At 45.8% G+C, this 18,041-nt stretch overlaps 1 protein-coding gene across 1 annotated transcript in view; it reads left to right on the top strand.

The window, feature by feature from the left end:
- Positions 1-18,041, top strand: part of T265_04834 (hypothetical protein) — a gene marked incomplete at both ends in the record, with an annotated part of 120,963 nt that overhangs the window by 47,766 nt on the left and 55,156 nt on the right. The window contains 6 exons of the mRNA XM_009169680.1: positions 3,431-3,513; positions 7,910-8,136; positions 8,746-8,991; positions 9,667-10,057; positions 13,577-13,810; positions 14,868-15,109. The remainder of the gene's footprint in view (positions 1-3,430; positions 3,514-7,909; positions 8,137-8,745; positions 8,992-9,666; positions 10,058-13,576; positions 13,811-14,867; positions 15,110-18,041) is intronic.

The following is an 18,041-nucleotide window of genomic DNA, read 5'->3' on the forward strand; positions in this document are numbered from 1 at the left end:
TAGTCGATATATACATGAATGTCACCGCCACGGTGACTTTGGGGATTCTCCTAGGGTTGCCTTTCCCCCCTCTCTCTGGAAGCTGATCCTTTTGGTTGAACATAAGTGTGCAAGGTAGTGAAAGTTATACAAAGTGTGGAGACTCTCAGAAGCTATTTTTAAATGAACCGTTCATCATCCTCATAATCATCGACAGCATGAAATCAGTGTTTAACACTGATGCTTGACTTCCGTAACCATTCAGTAATCCTCAACCAAGCTCGTGCCGTTTTCTTTGCCACGATTTGTCATCCTCATATCATCGACAGCATGAAATCAGTGTTTAACACTGATGCTTGACTTCCGTAACCATTCAGTAATCCTCAACCAAGCTCGTGCCGTTTTCTTTGCCACGATTTGTTGCTTCAGACCGAACTTTTTACTGTGATGAAATCATATTTGGTTTGCTGATTGTTTGTGCCTTGTTCTTGAATTACCCCAATCGGAATCTCCATTCCTCTGCACGCCACTATCCTCATCAGGACCGACCAATGGCAAAAGTCCTCGAAAACTTGTTTAATCACCCTAGAAATCAGTTTCAGTCACAAGCTCGCAGTCATGTTTCTGTGGATGTGTTCAAAACACGTGCCCCACTTACTTGTCATGAAACATAATTTCAGTTAGACTTTAGCCACAGTGGAAGACGCGAGGTACAACTTGGAACGCCATTTATTTATTTCTGAACGTTGTTATCAATCAAGATAACTTTTGTTAGAATGTGCGTATGCGTATGTCATAGTAAGAGCAATTATCACCCGGAGACAAATGGCTGCGTCGAAGTTTCCGAAAATAGCACCATGAAAGAGGCCCTGTGACCTGTTCTTCTATCTGTTACAGTTTACAGCTAACCTTAACGCTTATCGAGTGGTCACTATGATTTCCTAACTTCGCTTCCGAGACCACTGTTTGACATTGATCTTTGACAGCTTAAAAACTGTCTGAACACTGGCTCCCGCCATCATCATCCACAGTCCCTCGATTGACCTTGAGACGTGTTTTTCCGCATTTCCCATGGATCTTTTCTGGAAGCCATATACGCTCCTAGAGGAGATGCGAACCTTTGCTGAGACTAGAAATTCTCGTGTCTCGTGCAGATGGCCGATCTCTCTTGCGGTCACTGCTTAGCTGCTTCTCTGTCTCGTGCTGGGCTTACTCGGTCTCATTTTTGACACCTTGCTCGAACATACTGTTCCGCTGTGCATATTTCAGTGGGTTTCGAAGGCGTGTACAGCCTTCTCTCGACCGTTTTCCTTTGTCCTAAATACTCGCCCGTTTCCTTTTACACTTTTCAAGACAACCTACATCCATGTCTGTACGGCAACTTAGCATCCGTATATTGCTATTCATAGTGATAATTGATTGAAAATATCGTAGGATGACTCAAGTAACCAGTTAGTTGTTTTCGCGCACTTCAAACAAAGTCATTTGTGTTGTGACAACTTAGTTACGTTAACCCACTTTTCGTCCTACGAGCTTATATCCTTTGACACTTGGAATTTCCAGTAACTACGACTTTGGTGTTTTTAGAAGCTGAGTGCAGTATTTCCGCTCGCTTAGAGCGGATGAATTCATTTGTTGCTAGCTAGTGGAGTTGTCCACTACCGTCGTATAGGCAGACAAGTCCAGGGTCACGTGACATGTTTCCTGTGGATTGCTATTCACTGATAAGGAGCTGTCGGTGAACGAGTTTGATTGAAATCACCTCCCGTAGCCCCCACCCCCTAGGATCGGTCTTTCTTACCCAAAGCAACACATGCGTAAACGCCACGCATCGTGATCACACCCTACACCGTCGTTTTATTTGTTCTGCGTTCTTAGGGTTCACTTTATGCTGGCACCTCTGGCCGTCCTGTACGCTAGTAGGTGTGCGGTGGACTGAATCCTCTTTGTATCGCTGTTGCTCTACCCCATTTTGTGTGTATATTGAGCGTACTGTTGAAATTCTCAGACCCGGTCGTTCAACGATGGTACAGCTCGTGACAAATTTATGCGAACTTATTTACACACGGGTTCTGTTTTAACGGAAGATTCAACTGAATCCCATCCGGAACTTCCGTTTATGAGTATTGCTCGCGAATTTCTTACAATTTGGATCCCAGCATAACATTAGGTGACGGAAACCAGGGGACTTCACCTGCCTGATGAATCCCAAGAAGGGCGAAACTGGTCATGAGGTGTTTCTTGCAGAAAGTTAATTAAGCCCTTGTTCTGACTGAAGTGCTCACGTGGCCGCATCTTTACCTATACTTCTTGCTTTCTGGGATGAAGCTTATCCTACTCGAATAAAGCGGTAAAGCGGGTGAGGTTGCACCTAAACACCCAAGGACAGCAGATGGTAAAATCCCCGAGTTGACGATAAATGTGTCTTTTATGTATATGTTGAAGAAATGACAACAACCATCGAAGCAGAGACCGACAAACGCCTACAAAGCATTCGTTGACCAATCAACTCCGAGTTGTTCACCTACATATCCGTGGTGTTACTGAGTGGATTATCGGGGATCACTTTTGAAATCATGGGTTCTCTTGCTATAAGCACTTCCGTTTCCCTAGTTCGTCTCTGGTGACCAGAAGTGACCAGATTTTATAACGCGACAACGGTTTATTTCACATTCCTTCCCTCATCGGATGCCCGTACGTGTCTTGGTGATCTTGAACCATCATCTTTAAGTGCCAAACTTGACCCTTGGGAAAATTTTAGTGTCTGTGGCCCGTATTTGGCAATAGCTGTTCAGACTTCGTCTCCGTAGTATGTCTGGGAGACGTGGACTGGAGAAAACTCATCCTATACGTTTGAGACAATTCAATTGCATCGATAACAGCGGAACAGACGTTTCAAGAGGTGAACCACCTATTTCGGTGACCACTCCCTCCTTGAAGTGGCCTCCTTGGGTCCTTCTTTCGACTTTCGAGAAATTGGCACGTTTGCAAATCTCGCTTCACCTCCTGTTATACCGAAGAGAACTTGGTGTACGTGAAAGAACACACTTATTATGAGGTTGCCTAAAGGAACGTTGGGAAGAGACGTCCTCTGTGCTCGTGTTACGGTTGCTTGGTGATGTAAATGGTTACCACGGGAGTTGCTGTTCCCTTACTCTTCATTTCCTCATCGAGATTCAAAACGGCTGGGCGGTTAAGGGACGAACTTACTGACTGGAAGGTCCCGGGTTCGAACTCGACCTCTGCATCTCCATTGCTCCTCTTTAGACTTGGGCAACTTGGCAATATCTCACCTGTCGTGCTTCCTTTGGGTGGCATAACAGCTATGCCCCCAAAAGAGTGTTACAATTAGACGATTATTATCGTTGTTTTCTTTTCATCGTTTCTCCACTTTCCTTGTCTTTCCATACATGTCTAGTCTTTCGCTGAATTCTTGTTTGTTCTTCTTTAGTTGCCGGTGGGTCCTCCACGTTTTCTCCACGTACGCGAACGAGCACTTACAAGCCGGATCACTCTCCTCTGCCTTCCCTCCAGGTCAGTCTTATTATAACCATCATTCAGCACAAACACCCTTAATTGTTTGCAATGGTTTTCCTTCGCTTCCGTCTCGACCACCCTATCCCAGGGATCTATACCCTAATGGGGTTTTTACGTATTGCCCTCCTTTTTCACATGTTTCGCAACGCTAGGAATTAGTGTACTTTTTGAAAGATCTACTGTGTCTTATTTTACCTCAAGACAGCAGGTTACTCTACTGTCAAAGTGACAAACTACTCTATATTTGTAATGTACTACCCATAAGGTTGCTGTAAATTCGTCGACAGCCCACGACTGGTTTGGCCCTTATTGGGGCTCATCAGGTAGGCGCAGTCCCCGAGTTTCCGTCAACCTTATGTTGACTGAAATGCACGAAATTAGCGAAACACACTCAATTTGCAAACTAATTTGGTTTTCCGAGAGACTCACCTGGAACCCAGCTGAATATCTCGAAAAACCAAATAAGTTTGCAAATGAGTACATTCCGACAAACTACTCCTTTTGGCGTAATCAGCCCGTTGTTTGGTCCTAGTTATACGAATCAGATTAGCTTGTTTTTTTGTATGTGGGTTGTTCTGATTTCTGCTTCCTGGTCCCAGATATATTACTGTTTGTCTACCGTTCCCGCTGAGCTTGTTTGAAAAAAAAATCGTTCAACTATGGCCCCTTTCCGATGCCTAAATGCCATGCCACCAAAAATAGGTCGGATTGCCCAAGCCTAGACAGAAGAAGTTGAGAGGCGGAGGTCGGGTTCGAAACACGGACTTTCCGGTCAGTGAATTCGCGCTCTAACCACTGAGCCATCTCGCTTTCTGCTTATTCATCGACAACTGTCGATGTGAATCTAACGGAATCAAAAGAAATTTCGCGGTATGCCAACCGATGTCTGCTTGTCAATAGCCTTGCTCCAATAATACACTGGAGACACGTCACTTCCACATACCTGCGTACAGTCGCGGGGGCAGTCGAGGTGCCCAGTGCTGGTGGTGGTGGTGGGGGGTAACGAGGTGCCTTTGCAATACAACCATCAGTTCGGAATGCAGTTGCTTTTTGCAGCTTTTTACCACATATGCATGATAAATGCCCGATTGCTAGTTGTCTTTATCATATCTCCGCATATCTGTTATTTTCCTTCGATCCTCTTTGCTGGCGCGCCTTCTTGGCAGGAGTTCCCAAAGTTCATGCGTCACAGGGGGCGGTTGATCTTATGTGGATAACATTCTGCGTCAAATTGCGCGTATAATAGCTCCTTCTATGGAAGACGTCTCCTTTAGAGACCTTTCCTTAGAATTGTCTATCCTAAACCTGACTACTGTATTCCGGAGAACCCTGTGGCTTTCAGATTCACAGGCTGTTTGATGCATTGGATGCAGTGAGGTAATGAAGCACTAGTGTCGCCCCCGATCGATTATTTATATCGGTGAATGTGAATAAGCCTGCCGCTCGGTGTGTTCAAACCGAGTTGTTCCTTGACTATTCTCACATGCTTCTCACGTATACGTTGCTAGCGCATCGCATTCCACTGTTCAAGGTCTATCCAACTATTCTGAGCCTGCTCCAGATAATAGGTCGTTGACCAATTCGTTGATCACTTGATGCATTTCCGTCTCTTGTTATTGTTCTGATGGTATAGCGTGCCTCGTTCATATCACTATCAGTGTGTCGTTTGTTTTGCATGAGTCCTCATTCGCGGATTTGATTGTCACGCGTCCGTCGTGTTTGGGATGAATTTGCTTCGAATATTCCGGTGGAATCGGGTCTCGGGTTTCCACATTCGCAGCTGAACTTGGGCGCGAGGTTGTGGTGTAGATTTAAATATGTCTAACTACCCTGACGCAGTACCTATTCACTTACGGAGAAAAGAATGCTCCTCGGTATTTTTGAGTGGCAACCCACGCATCAGTCCCGAAAGCACTGACTTCTGTGGCTCTTCATGAGCACGCACACGATTAGAGCAAGCTGGCTTTTCAGGCAGAGCTGGGTGTAGTGTTTGGATTTTCACTCTGTCCACCAGATTCTAGAATGTTACCCAACGCTTTTGATGTTACCAGTCAAGACTAGGAATAGACCAATGGAATCGTGTGTTTTGTATCGTTTCTTTGCATCTGAACTCATAGTCACTGTTTTTTTCGATGGATTTTCCTTTCTAACCTTGCTATTGATGATCTACGCAAATCATCCTTTGACTGCAGTATGGTTGAATCAAGTCACCAAACGCTAGATATACAGTAGTCATACATGAATCGTTAGACTGTCTGGTGATTGCCTGGTCGATATGCAGGTGAGGTTGTCGATAAGTTGGTCTGCCTAAGGAGTTATGTTTCGTCTACCCGGTAGAGTTATCGGAAAGGGGATCCCAGCATTTACGTCAAAGCCTAGTTCTACGTTTACCAACCTGACCCAGCCCAGATGATGAAGTGACATTAGTTCTTACTTAAAATACAAGTACACAACGCCACCGTGCGTGCTCCGCTACGAAACATGGTTGATCTGTGTTTGACACATTCGAGGCCTCGGTTTTCGACAGTCGTTCACAAGTCGCTTGCAAAATTATGTCCGTCCTTTCGAACCGTTTTTAAATAAAGAGGACAAGTGTGCTCAGTGGTTAAGGCACGAACTCACTGACCGCAAGGTCCGTGGCCACTCCTTTATCTCAGCCCTCGTGTTTTCGTGGCAAAATGGCAGTTAGGCGGGGACAAGGTGTTACAGGCGGGCGGTTATTTACTTGTTCGATAATGGTGGAACAAACCCCTACGATAGGTCGTTTCTGATGAGTGTCAAAAGTTAGTGTAAGAGAGTTCACTAAACTTATTCCCTAATGGTCACTTATGGATAGTTATTAATGGTGATCCTGTTCGGTATTCTGTAGGAGGGATCCGGACAGTCGAAGAACCCGCAAGGGACCGACCACGTGTGGTCTCATCTAAAAAAGCCAGAAATTTCAAATCATTATCTCAGATTCATCAAAATGGATGCCAGGATCTCTATAAACTAGGAAAACGTCATCAGTAGTGTAACTGGAGTATGAATTCAGTTTAGGAAACAAACAAATAAATTTTACATCCTGGCTACTTTGGGAAAGAAAGTTGTTTTCGTCACGTCCCGCTGAGCGGGTTTTGTTAGAATTTTAGTTTGGTCNTATATATATATATATATATATATGTATACACGGTTTCATATGTATATCTACCTAAGTAAAAACTTCTGATTGCTTGTCCGTTTCAACGGACCGAGGTCACCACATTATCGTGTGGTGTTTCGTTCGTTTTGCGGACAGTGAAACTGTGTGAAACGGTAGCTTACGGTTATTATCGGCGCGAGTTAAATTCCTTCTTCATTTGCTAGTGAATGACGGTGGATCTGGTTGATATCGATCGTGCTGCGGGGGACAGCACGTGGTATTTGCGGTTTTGGTTTGTGCACAGTTGGAATGCGAACTGATGCTTCATTTTCAACCCTGCATCTTAAATACTTTGATATGGCCCAAGTGGTTAGAGTGCGAATCAACTGACCGGAAGGTCCGTGGTCCGAACCCGACCGCTGCCCCTCGACTTCCCCTGTCTAGGCTTTGGCAACCTGATGGTATCCCAGCCCTGGTGCTTCCTTCAGGTAGCATGGCAGTTAGGCACGGAAAGGGTGTTACAGCTGAACGAAATACTTTGATAGGCTATTAGTATTACTCCTGTAAACGAAAGCTCAGTGTTATTGAGGCTAATGAGCACACCGGTTATAGAGTAGATGGTTGTTGATCTGCTGCCTGATCAACAGCCGATTAACACACCCGAACCACCAGAACATGTTTACAAAACCTGCTCAGGTGAGTGTGTATGGAGGTTTGTAGAGCTAGTTGCCATGTGGGAACCCGTTTACTTAGAGCCCAATGCAAGTTGGTGATTTTGTTGATGAGAGAGAATCAGACCAACTTTCGTTCATACAACAGGCCAACAGTGGATGCTATATCGTTAGTTCACGTCGAGGCTGGCTGACTGACAGCCTTCCTTTGAGAATGTAATCGAGGAAATGTCAGGAGAATATGTAACCTTGGATAACTGCATCGCTGATAAGTCCGTCAGGACCAACTAGAATTACAAAGGCTCAGTTTCAGATTCGTTGCTACTGTTCCTGTTCAGACCTAAAGGGGTCGGTTACGAAAGCTCTATAGTTGGACCATATAATCCCGACCTTTGGATGGTCTGGGCTAAGACAACAAAACCTCCGTGTTCGTCAGTGTATCCGAAAGCCAATCTCTGATTGCTGAATCCAATATGATGTGATTGAATTCGATCAGCAGACGCGCTGATCTGCTGAATGCTTGCGTATGGTACCTGGTGTACTCCACTCATGCTTTGTGATCTCTTATTGTCATCCTATCCTATTCTTCTCTTTTCGTCAGCATTCCAAATGGATTTGTTCATGTTGCCGCTTGGCCCTCGAGACCCATCCGATGATTGGGCGTTTAAGACAATGCGGCGAAGAGGCGTTCGGGCATGTGCGTGAATTCGTGAACAGCGAGGAGCTGAGCGACTTGATGCGAAACGCTCATTCACTTCGATTACAGCCTCTACTCATTCGTCTGCGTATCCTCGGACCGGACCATCCAGATACCATTTATTTCATACGGTTAGTGGTCGTTTTTTTCTGCTACCCGCCTACTTCTAACATATTGTTCGATGAAATGCATTGCTTGTGATTCTAAACCCCGCAATCCAGTTTATTTTGGCCATGCGTGCACCCATACTACAATAATCAACCAACAGTTATCTTTCCGAAGGCAGACCCTTTCCTGGATAATCTTGAACTGCGTTCTATGTCAGTTGCTGCCTCTCGCATGCCCCTCCCGAAGAGATGCTAACCACTTACCCTGTTTTCCGATGTGTCTATAGCGATCGGCTAAAATACTTGTTCCATCTCTATCATTATGTATTGTTTTCGCTCATCTTGTTCGTAGTCGCGTTACACCCTTATCACGTGCCTGTGTCGTTCCGCCTACCCTGACATTCTTTACGTGTTTGTATTGCGCCAGTCTCGGAATTAGTTCTTCAGAGCATCAGCAGTGCTGCATGTTCTGATTGATGAACAGTGACGTTACACATGGTCGAAAGTTTCATTCACAGCCCCAAATCGTGCCCCCTAAGTGGCATATCACATTGTTGTTACACAAATTTATTTTGTTCAAACTTTGGTTGATGGTTACCCCAACCTCCCCGTGTTCTTCCTTCACCTCTCCAGCTATCGCGGTGCAATCTACGCAGATGCAGACAACTTCCGTCAATGTTTAAATTTGTGGCGTTACGCCCTGGAATTGCAGCGCATTTTCCTCGAGCCCCTCTGTCACGTATCCCAAGCTGCGTTTGTCAGTTTCGCCGAACTTTTCCAGTTCGTCTTGACGAACAATTATACCGGTTTGCCGGCTGTCGATTTGGACCCCGTACTCATTGTTGACTGTCTGGAATTGGCTGTGGACAATATTGAACGGTACGTTTGTGTGGTTGAACACCAATGCCTGCTATTATGTGGCGCCTCAAAACTGTTCTCTATCCACAGGCCAAATGTTGCTTGCTGGACCTTGAGGTCAGAGCAGAGGTCTGACACAAAACAGGACCTTTCATTCGGCACTGTTCGCATCGTTGTGGGAGGTGTAACACTGGATATGTATACTGTTTTAAGGTTTTTTTTTCGAAGCTTCGTGACTGCTTAAATTGTTTATAAAGTCACCCTCATTCATCGTTGCCTCTTCCCGGATCCCGTACGGTTTGAGTTCGGCTCATCATTCTTAGTCGAATCCAACGATGTCTGTGGCTGATTTCAGTATCATTTCTTCGGGCCATTCACTTGGGTTCCCTTCACGTTTTTTTTACCCCAATCAGTATGTCCCCATAAGACCATCAGTCCGCCCATCTGTGAAAAACGCCTTCGTAGTAGCCTTTTTATCGTACTGTGAGGCAGTTTCTGTTCAGAGCTTAGATTTTTCAATAAGGGCCTCACGTATCACTCAATCGCCCCCTCGGACTCTACCCATATCTGCTTGAACACCAGTGTTCTCATCTGGTGGTGATGATTACGACTTTTACTCTCATTCGCTACCTTTTTTACGCACCACGTTTATCCCAACTTCTTTGTAATGTCCTTTTCTCATTTTTGGCCAAATAGGGGCATGGACTACTCCTTCTACCGTTGGCACCAGCGGTACCCTTGGTCCTACACAACAGCAGACAAGGAAGCAGTGAATCTGATGCGCCACGTTGCATTGTGCCTACATTTCATTGCCATGATACTCACGCACTATCTGCCTGAACCCAGTGCCCTTCCGCTTGTCTCCCCGCTTCGTCGGGCCTCGAATGGCTGGGAAGAGTTGGTCGGCCCTCCTGCGGTTCCACGTCCTTCAACACCTCCGCCGAGCCGAATGCGCATGAGTGACGCACTGTTCGATGCCGTCGTGGACTCCAGCAGTAGTCCCGAGACTTCACCTTCTCGAGATGCGATTGCCCGGCGGATGCAAAGTGCAGTTGGGGATGAATTGAAGAGTCGCTTTTTGTATCAGGTAATTTGGGTTTCCCCATCGTTTTCGGACCACTAGTTCAGTTTTCACGTTTGAATATTTTACAGCCAATTTCACTACTGTCCGGGTAACAGACGTTCGTTTAAGTGGACGAAATTTCAAGGTCACTAAGCACCGCCGATTCCCCACTGTTGCCTTAAGTTTTTGATTCCGTCCAGGCGCGCAAAGGCGGCAGAACATACGAAAATTGTAAGTGTAATTATTTGTCAGCTACCTGACTTCGCTAAGATACGTAGGCCATCGAATCTACGTGTACCGCGCATAGTAGCCTAATCGAATGGCCAAAAAACTCTTTATCATCATAACGGTGTGCGCTCTGGTCCGGCCTCATCCAAATTGGAACATTATGAAAGCATATTTGGAGAACGACCTTGGTTTATTAAATGAATGAACACAAACAAATATGGTAACTCCGTGGACCACCTTGGCTGGGAGAAAAAATATAACCAATTTGATGTCACGTATTTCCAAAACACAAGCGCTGAAACGTTTCGATGCTCTAAGGTTTCCCTACCATTTACTCTGAAGTGGGGAAGTTACTTGATTTTTTTAAACGCCATCTGCTCTTGGGTGACTTTGGAATGAAGTTGGTACACGAATATGTTAGTTGTGAATGTCAAAAAAACCAAGTAACTTCCAAAACCCTGGTGTTCAAATAGCCTGTGAAGAAAACCTTGTCGATCTGGAATATGCAGACGACATCGTTCCCGTGTTCGAGGAGGAGAAGGCGCAAGTATTCTTGGATGAACTGACCAAAGTCATCCCGTCCTTTGGTATGCACTTTGCACCCACAAAGTGTAAGGTCATGCTTGTGGACGTGCAGTCACTGAACACGCCACTTACGATCCAGGGAGAGGTACTGGAAGTTGCGAAGCATTTTATGTCGGGTGCGGTGTTGTTTTCAGAAGTGGAGGAGCTGCTGTACATTCCGCCATACGGCATTTCTCGACCTCTCAGCATAGACTGACCTCACCACAGACGATGAAGTCTTACAAGTTCATTTTGTGACGCCTTTTCTCCATGAGCTACAGTTTTCTGAGGACTGCCAGTCACCACAGACAGGTTACTTTTGAGGCCGTTCGAACTGTGGACAGTGCCGCTTTGTTGGATCTGTTTCAACTTTCTGACGAGAACCACGCCTTTATACACGTGCACCGTTGTCCAAATGCTCCGTTTGTCGATAAGAATGTGACGGTCACATTACCAGATAACTCGAGCTGCAGACTTAACCATCTAACTCCATCTAACAGCGTACGTGTGTGCACTCGGGCTTCGTTGTACTGCAAGTGGTTGCATGCCATCTACGCACATGTTACACTTCTCTCGCGTTGTTTTGGGGTACTGTCTTGTTTATCATTTTTTCCACACATTTGGTGGCCTGATTCGATATGATCCGTACCTTTATCCTAACGTCAAGTGTCCATTTACTTGTGGACGATCGTCGCGACTCGGGTTTGTTCCTACCAACACAAAAGTTGATTCGTTACCAATGTCTAGTAAATTGAGTCTCGTTGAAATTCATGCGTAGTCCTACTTATTCATATCGAGATATTCAGTTGACGCATCTATCCCTGGCAGCTGCTCACAATGGTGCTCTCTACTTTATACCCTCCCAACCTGAGAACATTATCTGATTGAAAAGTGTGGTAATTGTAAAAGGTCATTGACATTTCCGCCCCCCAAACTTTGTTGTGTGCCTTCAGATCTTCCACGACTGAAATGTGTTTCCGTTCTCCCCATTTCTACTCGTACCGTCATTGAGCTACAGACGACAGACGTTGCATCACGTGACCACAAAATTAGGCGAATCCCACTCAGGATTGATCTAGGACGCAACAGTGTGCTGGACAGTTTAACATAGATGTAGTTCCTTTGAATACAAAGCGTTTATAGTGGCACTCGCTTTTGTCTTGGTTTCGCATCTTTCGCACTTATCGACCAGGTTTCTGCTTCATAAAACTGAATCGTGCGGCAGCACTGCAAACCTCTTGGTTGACAAGCAAATTGGTAAAACAGAGGCACCATATCCGTCGAAGGCTTGCAGAAGCTAATCTGACCTCCCAAATTCGAGAAGTGATTTTGTCATCCACCAATACCACCGAATAAAGGCCAGGAAGAATCAGCTGGCGTTCTGGATTTACTTGGGTTGCCGTAGCTTAATGTTGAATGCGAGATGGACCAAGTGGTTAGAGCGCGAATTCACTGACCGGAAGGTCCGTGGTTCGAACCCGACCTTTGCCATTCGGCTTCCCCTCTCTAGGCTTGGGCAACCTGGCAGTATCCCAGCCCTCGTGCTACATGGCAGCTAGGCACCGGAAGGGTGCTACAGCTGAACGATTTTTTTAGCTGAATGCTGGTGTCAGCGTTCGATAGATTTCCAGTTCTCCTACACACTTTCCAGTCCCATTGATCGCTGTTCGCAGGCAGCTGCTGTGTTCATAAAAAAAGATTGTTGTGTGCCCGGATCAACAATTCTAAATATGGATTCTAGGCCTGGAATATGTCAACCTCGTCGTCCACAGCGCATGGATTGGCTATTTCTGATAGACTCTGTCCAGTGGGTTGTTCGATCCAAAAAAAAGTAGATCTTACTTTCTACATCACGCCAGAGCTCGCAGTAATGGTCAACCTTCTACATCAAAGACGGCAGTATCGATTGCTTAACTGTGATACAACCACAAGGCTCCGTTCTATTTTCAAACCCCAATTGGACGAAGTAGGGAACTGGTGCTAGGCATTATGGGGTGCCTACACGTCCAAACGCTCGGTCGGACAATTTTAGAAGAAACTCCACTGATATCGGTTAGCCGCCACATATTGCAACTAAGCACGGGAAAAGTCACGGGCACGCCAATCCGGAAGGTAAAGCGCATCAACGATATGTCTGTTTGACGCCACAAGTGAGGCGAATAGGCGAACATGATTCAGGCGTTTGAGATTCGTTCACCGATTTCTCCGAACACTTTCATCGGAGCTAATGCAACTGCTGAGGTACGTAAAATCCTCTACAACTTCCAGTGTCTTCTTGAATACAGAAGCTACCCTCCTGAAGCACGGCTTGGCACTTTGTAGATGCAAGGCGTATGCCCATCGGTAGTCAGCTATGGTTTTTGTCCATCGTGGACGATGTCGTCTCATCAGCAACGATTTGAAAATCCTCCAGCGTTCGCCTCATTGTCGCGAATGACGAAGTTGAACAAGAGTGGACATGTGTACCGGAGCCCTACCCACCGACCAACCTGGTGCAAGGAACTCTGTGGGCGCCAGAGCAAAAGTTCATTTGGTCATAGAGATACACAAACCACCACACCACAGTGAGGTCTAGTCTGTGGCGATGGCACGTGGTAGGTTCAAGATTGACCTACAGTAAAAATGTAGGACAATGTTTTAGTGAGGTTACTGACTAGTAGGCTGGTTCATCCTCGAGTTAGGATGGACTGTTTTTTTTTACACTTCTTTGATACTAGTCCTTCATTCTCTTCCATTCTCAACCACCCACAGGTTTACCGGCTCGTTCGCTTAGATCCGCGCGTTCACCATGGCCATAGCCTGCTCCACCTCGCTTCCTCCCCTGAGACCTCAACTGTCGGTCGCTTCATCATCTGTCATTTCCCCAACGTGGCTGTGCTCAACCTACTCTTTCAGCTTGGAGCCGACCCCAATTGTGTCGATGTGGACGGTCAGCGTCCACTAATGTGTGTTTTGTCCCATCGGCGTCTGCAGACTGAGGAACAAGTATGTTCTGGATCTTCGTTTCTCCTGAGCTTCCCATCCACGCTACTTTATTCCCAGTCGTGTCATTTGCCAAGATGTTGTCACATTTTCATTCATCTAACATCTATGCATTGGCGCCACTCCGTTCGATTGTTTCAGCACACCCGAAAAGACCACGCGATCAGGTAATCAACACGTTACTCGCCCTATAGTTCATCGTGGATAGCGGTTCGCGAACAGTAAGTACTGGTGCATCGACTGAAGTCCTAACCACCTGAGACAGTGCATTGTGGATGGAGCGAAATCCACTAAACGGTGCGTTATTCTCACTGGCAGCAGACCGCTTTCACTCGCCTACTCATGACCGGTTATGTAACTCACATTGGCTGCTGACTAAGCTCCAACTCTAGCATCCGGCCTGCCTGAATTTATCTAAGATAGTGCGTGATCGTGCCGCGCTAGATGCCGGAACTCCCGCTTCCACGGAGATTTAAAAATCCTGTTCGTTTTTTCGGAATCTATGAGTTCCAAATGGGAGACACTGCACGTATAATGAGTCTTGCATCTCTTCAGTCGTTATACGAGGAACCAGTCAAAGTGATGTGAATTACTTGACTAGAAGGTGATTGACGCAATATCCTGTTTAGGTGCGATTTTGTCACACTGTCGATCGGTCACTCATGCCCGAACGGTATAGCCTACAACTACCAACTCCGAGGTTGCGAAATCGAATCTCCACTGATATTCTTTGGACGCATTTTGCTGTCTAATCCCAGTGAGGATAAAATGGCTGCTTGTCGGCTTTTCAGCACAGCTTGACTTCACTTACAGGGTGAAATCTCTATTAAAGTCTCTGACGCTTTTCATTCTACGATTAAAACTCGTTAAACTGACATCACCTCGTTGTTCACAGTAACAGGGAAAATTCTATCGTTACATTCGTCGTTCATGGGCGAGTTTTTTTCCTCGTCAATCTTAGGGAGGTTTTTCTTTGTTATCATTGATCCAGACCTGTTCATCTCTAGAGAAACTCGTTGATTAAATGACTCCAACAGCACTTTTTATTCCCTAATTTCAGGCCTCTCTTGTTGCTCTTCTTATCCGCAACGGAGCCCATTTGGATGCGACGAACAAAGACGGGGTGTCAGCTCTAGACTCACAATTCCGCCACGTTCTGGTCAAATCCGGTCTCTGTATTCTGGACCACATAACGCTGGCCTGTCAAGCGGCTCGAGTCGCACGTCGATCTGGATTCAATGCCCGAAACGCCTCCTGCTTCAACTTGCCGGACAATCTATGGTCTTTCATAGAAATGCACTAGTACACCACATCACCAAGCTATGAAATGACTTCCTGTCTAACTTAGTTCACTGTCCCAGAACAAAGAACCATGTGACTACTTACCGCTAGTATCGTGGGAACGACTAGCTACGTCCAAAGTAGTTGCTTTCTGCTCTATTGTTAATATATTGCTTCGCCTTCTGTCGCCCATGCGTACTTTTGTATGATGCTCACCAATCTCCTCGCGAAATCAATCCTAAAAGTGCTTTCGCCAAGGATTCGTGGTGCTGCATTACACCTGTGGGCGGATTGGCCTACATCTATCACACTCAGGTGTGATATTTGCACAAAGCAAGGTTATCTGCGTCTCCTTGCTCCTCACCCACGTTTTTCTCATCCCTGTAGATACGTTCGACCTCCTTTCCCGGCGGAACTCAATCGCCGTTTGTTTTACTTTCTTTATTATTGCCCTTTCTTTTTTCTGTTTTTGTTTTACGACGCCTGTACACGATCATGTCTGGTGTCACGTTAAACGTGATGGGGTCTCGTTCGCGGTTCCTGTGAAAGTCACCTGTATTTCTGGACACTTTTGTCTCCGTTCTTCAGCCAATGGGATTTGCCTCAGTCGGTTTTGTTCTATATTCATCGGTTGGCTGGTTAGCGTAGGCGGAGGTTGTCCTCATTAGGTTTGCGGGTCGATGCAGTCGAACTGTTCCACGTTTGGAACACACGAGTAGACAGATTTCGGTGATGAAATGCTCCAAGTTCTGCTCCTTATAAAACCGTTATTCACTCGTCTACCGCATCGAATCTTTTATTTTTTTTGGTGATTTCGAAAAGATTGGGGCTCCGCGTCCCCATCAGTTTTTGGTTTCCCTCACCTGAAGCCCTTCCAAAATTTCGAATGGTAGAAGTGGGAACGATTCCCTAATGGTCTAACCGAGTTCGCAAACAGTTTTCTGGCAGCGAATTTGGTTACGTTCTGACTTTTCTTGACGAGTGCTCTTCTCACCTGGGTGGTGGGGAGAACAATTTTTCCTCCCGTTATATTCTCTGGGTCAGTTGTTCACTCACTCGCTAACGGAATGTCCATGGCTCGAATCCTGGTGTTCCGATTGTATCCGTCTAAGCTTTGACAACTTGGTAACATCTTAACCTTGAGTTGTCTTCGCGTTAACTGGCAGCTGTGCATCGAAGACTCGTCACAATCGAACTGTTGTTGTCAGTAACCAGGAATGCGTAATTTATTCCCATCAGGCATCCAATTGCCTTCCAGGAAGGCCAAAGGGGTTCCAAATATGGCAGTGGGTCCAAATGCCGGCTCGTTAGTACACTTGGCTACTACCTATTTGCTGTGATTGCTTTGTAGTGATTCCTCACGAGAACGGCTTGGTACACAGGGGGGACTCTTTCTTCCAGGATACGTTTGCTGTCCTTGTTATGAACGCGTCAAGAAACAGAATCAGGCTATCTTGTCCCTTATTTTGAGTTTTTTTAGTAAAAGATGTTCATTGTACGTGCTTCCAATAGGTACCCAAACCATTTGTGTTCTCTGGTTCGGTAGTTTCCAGCTTGGATTTTGTTGACCTTATTAGGTATACTGAGAAATCCTCACTAGAGAGAGGGAGCGAGTTCTTTCGATTCCAAGGTTCTTTTTTAATATTGAATGATCCACTCTGAGGATTTCACAACTCAACAAATGAATGAAGCTAGTCTTGGCTTTTTGCCACGTAAGCTGTCCAAACATGCCTTCTGTCGTGTGAGGAGGCCTGATCAAAAATGCACTCCAACAAGCATGAAGTAGAGTCAGGGACTCCAATCGTCTTCCGGCCATCGTCCTTAGTAAGTTCGTCGGATGCCTGTCGTGAACTTTCCAAACCAGTCAGTCAAGGATACTACTCACAAGGTTGCTGAAAATTCTTCGACCGACAACGACCGGTTTCACCCTTCTTGGGGCTCATCAGGTAGGCGCAGTCCCCGAGTTTCGGGCAACCGTATGTTCTACTTGAACCTAAATTGGACTGTTTTTCGAGAAATACACTCATTTGCAAATCAATTTGGTTTCCACGGGAGACTCAATCGAATCTCTCGTTTATAATGTCCTCCAACTGAATGTGCTGCCGCCTCATGAATCAGTTGGCACGATATTCGAGATATCGCAGTATATTTTCATAAAGGAAACTACTCACAGTCAGTGTTTACCTTTAAGTTACTGTCCCAAAAGTGTGAACTGGACATTCATCTCGGTCATCCGTCTAAATGTTTAAATGCTTTCCACGGTTGTATGCACTTTGGTAGTCACATTCAATGACCGTGAGGCCTGACAACGTTCAGGGTTGTGGTATATCCGCCAACTTGGGTACTCTACCAGATTGCACTTATGCTGCTGGTGTAGGTTGCAGCGTGTCAAGCGCAGAATAACTTGGATTAAGGGGGACCAGTGGGGCGTGTAAAGGATGCCTTTTGGGATAGTCGAAAGGTTGGCCCTTGAGTAAGTACGTTTGTCTTGACATAACTGCAGCAAACCTTGAACAAAGGGGTCTAGCGAAGCATTTGTTACCGATCTACATTTTCGTACGGGTGTTCGGTGGCTGAGAGCAAAATACTGGATATCGCAGCAACTGCAGGACCTGTAATGAGTGCGGCTCAGCAGCTAATGTGTCTGGTCCAGTCTTATGCGGTACCGCTTACCTGATGGTGGTCATTAGCGAATTTCACTACGCCATTGTTCAAAGAGACCAAAACCACGAATTTCGGATTTCCATCCTACATGTGCCGGTTCAGCATTGCGCTTATTTTACTTTGTTGAGCTTTGCTCACCCACACCCAACACATTAAAAGGGTGGGACACTAAACACCAGTCTTCTTTCAGCGTTATGTGTTGAATACAACAACCACAGCAGGAAAATTTCTGATCCGCACATGCATTCGTGCAAACCGTTCAGTCTGGCTTACGGGTAGTGAGTTTTGG

This window comes from Opisthorchis viverrini, assembly GCF_000715545.1.
Source record: "Opisthorchis viverrini unplaced genomic scaffold opera_v5_85, whole genome shotgun sequence".
NCBI lineage: Eukaryota > Metazoa > Platyhelminthes > Trematoda > Opisthorchiida > Opisthorchiidae > Opisthorchis > Opisthorchis viverrini.